This window comes from Miscanthus floridulus, chromosome 5 (genome assembly GCF_019320115.1).
Source record: "Miscanthus floridulus cultivar M001 chromosome 5, ASM1932011v1, whole genome shotgun sequence".
In the NCBI taxonomy this organism is placed as follows: domain Eukaryota; kingdom Viridiplantae; phylum Streptophyta; class Magnoliopsida; order Poales; family Poaceae; genus Miscanthus; species Miscanthus floridulus.
Window position 1 is genome coordinate 82,031,986 of NC_089584.1, and position 7,881 is coordinate 82,039,866.

Genomic DNA, 7,881 nt, shown 5'->3' on the forward strand with positions numbered 1-7,881 from the left:
ACTTATATTTGTCATTGTAAGCGCAGGACATAAATGTGATGTGTTGAGCTCATTCAGTTTTGCTTCGTGTCCATCTGAGCTGATGCTTGTTCATGGCTAATTGCTTTTTCTCCCCTGAAGTTGTTGATGCGCGGCCTAAGGCTTGTTTATTTATCTCTAACTGAATTAACATCATGGTTGATCCACTTCTGTTGTTGTGGTTGAAATGAGTTGTTGACCATAGATCTGGGTTGGCATAGTTGTTTTGATTCTCCATTTGTTTAAAGGGCGTACCCAGTGCAGAGAGCTCCCGCTCTGTGTGGGGTCTGGGGAAGGGTGTTAGTGGCAAGCCTTACCCTCGCATGTGCAATGCGAGGAGATCACGACTCGAACACAGGACCTTCCGATCATAGGCGATGAGAATCTACCGCTTGCACCAGGCCCGCCTTTCTGATTCTTCATTTGTTTGATTCATCTTTATTTTGGTGGCCACCTCTCATATTTTTTTTTATTTCCATGATATGTGCTGCTATAATTCATATTTTTATATTTCATATCTGTATGTTTTATGTTTTGAATTATGTGCCTCTGTGTTTTGCCTTAGTGCTGCTATAAATTTGGATCAACAGAGTTGCTGAAACACTAATGTTCTAAACAAATATTTTCTTTACTTTTTCAGTTCTTCTGTAGCATCACCAGGAGAGCTACTCCATCCTGAAGATCATGGTAAGCCAACTGCTTTTTTTGCAGGAGATTGTTTTAGAAGTTTTATTCTGTAGTGATTTGCTGGAGTTGTTTGCTGCAGCCTATCCACTTAGTCTGTACTATAGCATTGGACTGCACGTTAGATTTGTTATTTACTTGGTATGTAATTTTTACTTTATCCATGGAAATTGGTCTTAAAGTGATTAAGATAGTATAGGTTGCTTTGAAAGCTTAAGGCTCTCTTTCCTGAAGCACTGGGCGTAAGCCTTAAATACCACCACTCTTTGCATTAACATGGAGGTTTCTTTCTTCTTTGTTTTGACTGTTTTGAGTTATCTCTATTCTTTTCTTTTTCCATGACTGTAGCACATATGGTTCAGATACTGTAATCTGTCCTTTTTCCTTGACTGCACCGTCTTGCGTTTTCAGTTTTTGCTTCATGCTGAAGTGGTAGCTAAAATAAATCCACTTATGTATCACCTTATTCTTTTTTTAATGCTAAAGTGGTGGTGATGTTCTCAGCTCTTTTTTATGTCCTTTCTCTTTGTTTTTTCAAACCAACACATGGTTATGTTCTCAGCTCTCATGGATTGCTCTTTTTTTGGTTGTTATTGTTTGGGTTGTTTAATCTCTAGACAGATAGAGAGGATATGGGCAGCTTATTTTGTTGTATTGCTGTTTTTTGGGGCTTGTTTTTAAACCCCCATGGCAGCTTATTTTATTGTATTGTTGTTTCTTTGGGGTTATTTTTTTTAAAAAATCCTCTCAATTGGAAGCTTGCTGTATTGCATTATTTTTTTGGTTTTTTTATTTATCTTTCCAATTGGAAGCTTTTTGTATTGTATTGTTGTTGTTTTGGGGTTCTATTTTTTAATTTATCTTTCCAATTGGAAGCTTGTTGTATTGCATTGTTGTTTTTTTATTGGGGTTTTCTTTTTAAATTTGATCCCTAGTTCACAGCTTATTTTGTTTTAGAGATGTTTTTATAATTTGGTGCGCAGTTAGCAGTTTTTTATGTTGTTTCGTCCTTTAAGTTTGACCCTTAATTGGTAGGCCTTTTTATAATTTGGCCTCCAATTGGCAGTTTTTTTTGTTTTTGTTGTTGTTGTTGTTTTCTTTTTAAATTTGATCCCTAGTTCATTGCTTGTTTTTTTTGTTTTTTTGATAATTCCCAGTTAGCAGTTTTGTTGTTGTTGTTGTTTTGTTTTAAGTTTGACCCTTAATTGGTAGCCCTTTTTATGTATTTTTTATATAATTTGGCCTCTAGTTGTCACTTTTTTGTTTTTGTTGTTTTTTTAATTTGATCCCTAGTTCATAATTTTTTTTATGTTTGACCCTTAATTGGTAGCCCTTTTGTGTAACTAGGGATCAATTTTTATTATTATTTGGCCTCCAGTTGTTTTTTTTTGTTTTTGTTTTTTTTGTTTTTTTAATTTGATCCCTAGTCACATCTTGTTTTGTTTTAGGGTTGTTTTAATAATTTGGTGCCCAATTAGCAGTTTTTTTGCTGTTGTTTTTCTTTAAGTTTGGCTCTGTTGTTGTTGTTGTTATTCTATAAAAGTAGTAGAGGAAACTAGCAACCCCGTAAGTTTGCTCTCTTACCTTTCCTGTTTTCGTTTTCACGATGAAAATCCTCGCATAGGCAGATAAGATCATAAAAAAACAATGATGGCATGTATAGCTCTTCGTGCCATCTTTTGACATTTGGTGCCTCTTATTAGGTGCTTCTTGGTCCATCAAGTTCACATATAAATTCTTCCAAATTCTCCCTAGTCAACAAAATCTACTTCTTTATGAGAATTGAGCTTGCCTGCTTGTTCTTTGTGCAGGTGGTTTCCTTTTCTAACGACAAGAGCCTGTTGTGAAGCTTGTGGTAATTTGAAAGCAGCCTTCTTAGTTGCTGTTGTAAGTTTTCAGAAATTCTGTAACTGCCTTTGGAATTTGAAGCTAGTACTTATGCACTAAGGATCCTTCTTAGATGTTTTATGGCTTTTTAAGGACTGTGTATGCCAAAGCTTAGCAAGCTGAATTTTGCAGGTATTTCTTTTGTTTTGTATGTCTGTTACTGAAAGGATCAAGATGCCCAACAGATGGGGTGAATTGGGATAATTCTAAATTTTTACAATAAATAAGCCCTACACTTAGTCCATTTCACCCATTGTGTCTAGAATATGTTTCTATTGTTCTCCTGTACAAAAGTTTTGCACCCTAGGTTCCAATCCTACTCTAGCATGGCAATTCTAGAAATGTAAAGACATGAAATGAGTTGCTCAAATGTAAATGCCCAAAATAAAGAGAGGAAAAGAAACACGGCGATATTTTCCCGAGGTATCGGAGAGTTGCCACTCCCCACTAGTCCTCGTTGGAGCACCTACGCAAGGGTGTAGCCCCCCTTGATCCACGCAAGGATCAAGTGCTCTCTACGGGCTGATTCTTTGACACTCCGTCACGGTGAATCATCCACAACCTCTCACAACATGACTTGGGTCATCCACAAGCTCCACCGGACAAGCTCCCAACCACCAAGCCGTCTAGGTGATGGAGATCATCAAGAGTAACAAGCACAGACTCTCACTTGACCAAGATAAGCCTAATGAGAAAGGTGGATGCACACTTGCTACTCCCTATGCACTAATGAGGTCCTTAATCTTGGATTATCAAATCTCAATCACCCCACTAGGCTCTTGCTCTCCCTTACCCTTCAAAGGTATTTCTTAGCTGAACAAATGGGCAAGAGACCTCAAATGGACGAGTGTGATATGTATTTATATCCCCCATTCAAAACATAACGGTTGAGGTCCAACTTAGCAAGTATCGGGGTGACTAGACGCCCCGGTCAAGGTGACCGGACGCACCGGTCAGTGTAATACATCAGCGTGCCAAAGAGAGCCATTTGCTCTGACCGGACTCTGGCCTGCGTCTGGTCAGCACCCACCGGACACGCCCGGTCATCAAAAACCCTCTCTAGAACCTTACTGTTGTTGATCGTACGCTGGCACCCAGAGTCTGGTCATTTCTCTGTTCAGCGTCTGGTCCGTGGTCAACAGCCTGTCCATGCTGCTATAGATACGACTAGTGTCACATCCAGTGAGCACTGGTGTCCAGCATCCGGTCGCACTTTGACTGCTGCTGCCTATCAAATGAACTGATTGAACTCTCCAAGCTGTGTCCGGTCACAACCAAACCAGCGTCCGGTCAGTCATTTGACTCTCCATTTACTTCCAATTCAAAATTCTTTGTGAATGAAGTTGACTTCTATCGATCTTAGGGCTATTCCTGAGCTACCTAGTGCTAAGTTTGATAAGTGTGCACCACACCTAATCCATTAGACTCACCTAGGTTAAGCTACTAGTCCATACCCCCCTTAATAGTATAGCCAAAGGAAAAACAAAGTCCTATACTACTCTAAGTGTCTCTCCAACACCAAACAACACTTAGAACTAGTCCGTCCTTAACCCATCCTTTGAAAACCGAAATGATTTCCATCGACAGGGGCATGACAACCATGATTGCCCAATCAATTTCCATTACCATGACATAACTCAAATTGTCTCTGCAAAACACATGTTAGTCATAGTAATCTCGTGTCGTCATTAATCACCGAAACCCAACTGGGGGCCTAGATGCTTTCAATCTCCCCCTTTTTGGTGATTGATGACAACACAACCTCAAGTATGTAAAAGAGATGAGTGAGGTTTTCAAGATGCTTGGTTCATATAAGCTTTTGACAATAAGAACAAAAGGATTAGGCATGCTTATATGACCCAAGCCAACATGGTGTACTCTAAAGATATGAATTAAATATGAGTACATGAAGCAAAGCTCATTTGAATCGGAGTAAAACACGGAAGCAAAACCAATGAGCATAACCAAGTGACATGGCATATATAAAACAATGTAGAGAGCACACATGTCACATAAGTCTCACCATCACATGTATATAATACAATGCATGAAAGTAAATATGAATGCATGAAGTATCACACATGAAAGACCAAAAGAATCGAGTCCATCTCACACGCTCCCCCTAAATCTAACATACTCGGTCCCTCTCCCTCTTTGGCTTCAAGCACCAAAACTTAAAGGTCGGATGGTGGGATAGGAGCAGTCGAGTCGGGCGCTGAGGTACGGTGAGAGACCTAGAACTGAGCTGCATCATCCTCTAACCCTGAACTCTGAGGGGCTAACCCTATGTAGCTAGAAGTAAAGGTGAAGCGGTCTAGGTCTAGTTAGTAACTGGCATGGCCTGTTACTCTGCAGGTGTCACTATAGGAAGGGGAGCCACATCTGTCGTTGTCGCTATCACTGAAGCCTCAAGTGTAGGAGTAACTATCTGAGGTGGCTCGGATGATGCAACAAACGATGGAATCATCTCGATAATCCTGATAACTAGAGTAGCTGTGGTAGGGATAGAGACTCGGAACACTAGAGGTGTAGGCTGCCCTATAAGCTCACTGAAGGTAGCGCCGAGACTCCTGGAGACTAGGGTGTCTGTCACTAACACCGAAGAAGTTTGAGTTGGAGTGAAACCCATAACAATAGGAGTAAACTACGGACCCTGAGCTATCCCTAGTGAAGCAAACCACTGAGACACCTACTCTGTAGGTGAGGCAAACTGAGGAGCTGGCTGTCTCTAACTCGAAAGCCCACTGGGTTATATAGCTGGAGTCACTGGAGTGGTGGAGGTAGGCTGGCATATCTAAAATATAGACTGTTGAGGATCAACCCCAATAGTAGTGAATACATGCTGCATGAAGTCGAGTAACTGCTGCTGCTGCTGCTACATGGCCTACTGCTGCCGCTGAAACTCATCCTATCATGCCTGAACCTAAGCAAGTGCAGCTGCGGTCTCCTGTGCCTGGCGTGCCTGGTCCTGCCTCATCTGCTCAAGTATAGCTAGGAGTGCTAGGTCTATCTACGGTGGCTGTGGTGGAGTTGAGCTAGAGCCACTGGCCTCTCTGTCATGTGGATGAGGTGTCATCTATGGAATTGGCTGATAGTCATCGTCTGAGCTATCACTCGGGTCGCTCTCGACCTCATCTTCCTACTGTGCATCAAGCTCCTCCTCCTCTATCTCTGTGATGCCCCTAATGATCTCATCCTATTGAGCTACTGTCTTTGGTACCTCAGGATGATGACTCAGCTAGCGAGGTGTCCTCGCACAACTGTGATGTAGCATCTGGCTCATGTCGTACTGTGGAAACTCAGTAGTAGCACTTGTCCACTCTACCATTGTCTCTAGGGACTTGTGTGGAACTGCCTTTCAGAGTAAGTGATCCAATGAGCATAAGACAATAGACAGTGACCTCTGAAGCCCTCTGCTAGTGTGTCCTCCATCTCTGAAAGCATCACATCCCAAATATCAAAGATAGTCTGAGACACCAGGTAATGCACTAGCCATAGCTGAATTTGAGTTAGGCCCTCACGGTAGCCCATCCTCGGAAGCAGAGTCCTCCTCATAATAGCATCAAGGAGCCAAGCTATAGGTGTAAGGTCACGTGGTGTCCTGCTCGACCCCTCGCCAAATAGCTCTATGAAGCACGGTCTAACAAGATCTGTAGGTGGCACAAGTCTGCCATGAGGGCATCTTGGAGGCTCTGTCTGTCCATAGCATGCCTCGTGAAGACAAATAGGTGACTCTAGAATCCTTAGTATCTCTCTGACCCTCGAGCTTTGGAGCCTGTAGTCACGCCCTCAGAAAGCAAAATGAATAAACCTATGTCTTGGGTCAATCCACAAGGAGGAGTAGAACTCATGGACCCAAGATGGAATATATCGACCAGTCCGTTTAAGGAGATCTGACAAGCCTGACAGATAAGTGAGGTGAGGACACATCTGCTCGCCTGTAGCTACAACTAGAGACTGTAAGGGGCAGACCCACTGAGATCTAAAGGCAACACCACTGTTGAGATATGCACTATAGAAGTCCTCCTCCAACATAGTGTAGAAGTGCTCTAAGGCACGCTCATCCTATCTCGGTGGAAACCAATCCTCAAACTATATGAACTGTAGTTGTTGCACCTGTCTGGTTGTGGCTTCCCTCAGGTCAATGTGAACAATGGGAGGCAGACTCTGTGGTCTGGGAGGTGGATGAGAGCCCCGCCTCTATGTCTGAGGCCTCGGTGACACCTGAGTTCATGTGCGACTAGGGCATCAAAGTTGTGGCTATGCTGCCTGGCGCCTACTCTGCCTCCTCAACCTGCTCTCCCTACTGAGCATCCTCTGTCTACTCTACTGACTATGTCTGCTGCTCAGTCACCCCCTGAGTCTGACTCTCCTCTAAAGAGACACGCCGTCCTCCAAGCATGATGGTCCTAGGTGGACTACCAAGACTATCCTCAATCCTCTCGGCGGCGGCCCTCTGAGCTAATGACAACTGATCGCCTATGCGAATGCCACTGCCAGATCCATCTATCTCGACTCGCTCTATGACAACTACCACTACTACTGCTCTCTCTGCCTCAACATCATCACTCTTGCGCTTCTTCTTTGTAGTCTTTTTCGCCTTTCCTTTTTGCTGAGCAATCAGGCAAGGCGAAGGCGTTGGATCCTCATCGCCAAGACCACCCTCGACATTCTTGCAACGTGTCATCTCTGAAGCTGACAAAAATCACTGCCACTGATAAGAAACAACTGCAACTAACACTTGTGAGGCTTGGCCTTAATCCATACTGGCAGGCTTGGCCCCAAGTAATGCTACCACTATCAACTACCAAGCAACCTCAAGCACACCGACTCACTGCATAGATGGATATAAATAAGAACATTATGTAACTAGAGATAAGAGAGTAATCCTATTGGAGCAAACAATTGGGTAAGAGATAGAAGAACATCTTGCTACCTGGAAAAACTCCTATGAAAAGATGAGTATACTGAGCACAATGGGGCACCACGAGGTCATGACAAGGATACAAGGGAAAGGCACTGCCGACCAATGAATTTTCTAGAGCATCTACTCTGGAGGACGAGCATGGCTCGGGTTAGAGTGTAGGAGAGAGTGGTGATGATGGCGAGCCGGTGTGGAGAAGAAGTCCTGCGGCGGTGATGAGCTAAGCATGGGCATGGTGAATAGCATCGTGGCACGGTGAGTGGAGGCGTAGGTGCAGGTGCGGCAGTGGAGATGTAGGCGTGAGCGTGGTGGCAAAGATGCAGGCGTGGGCGTGGCGTGTGGTGAGGGCAAGGTGGCGTGTGGTGAAA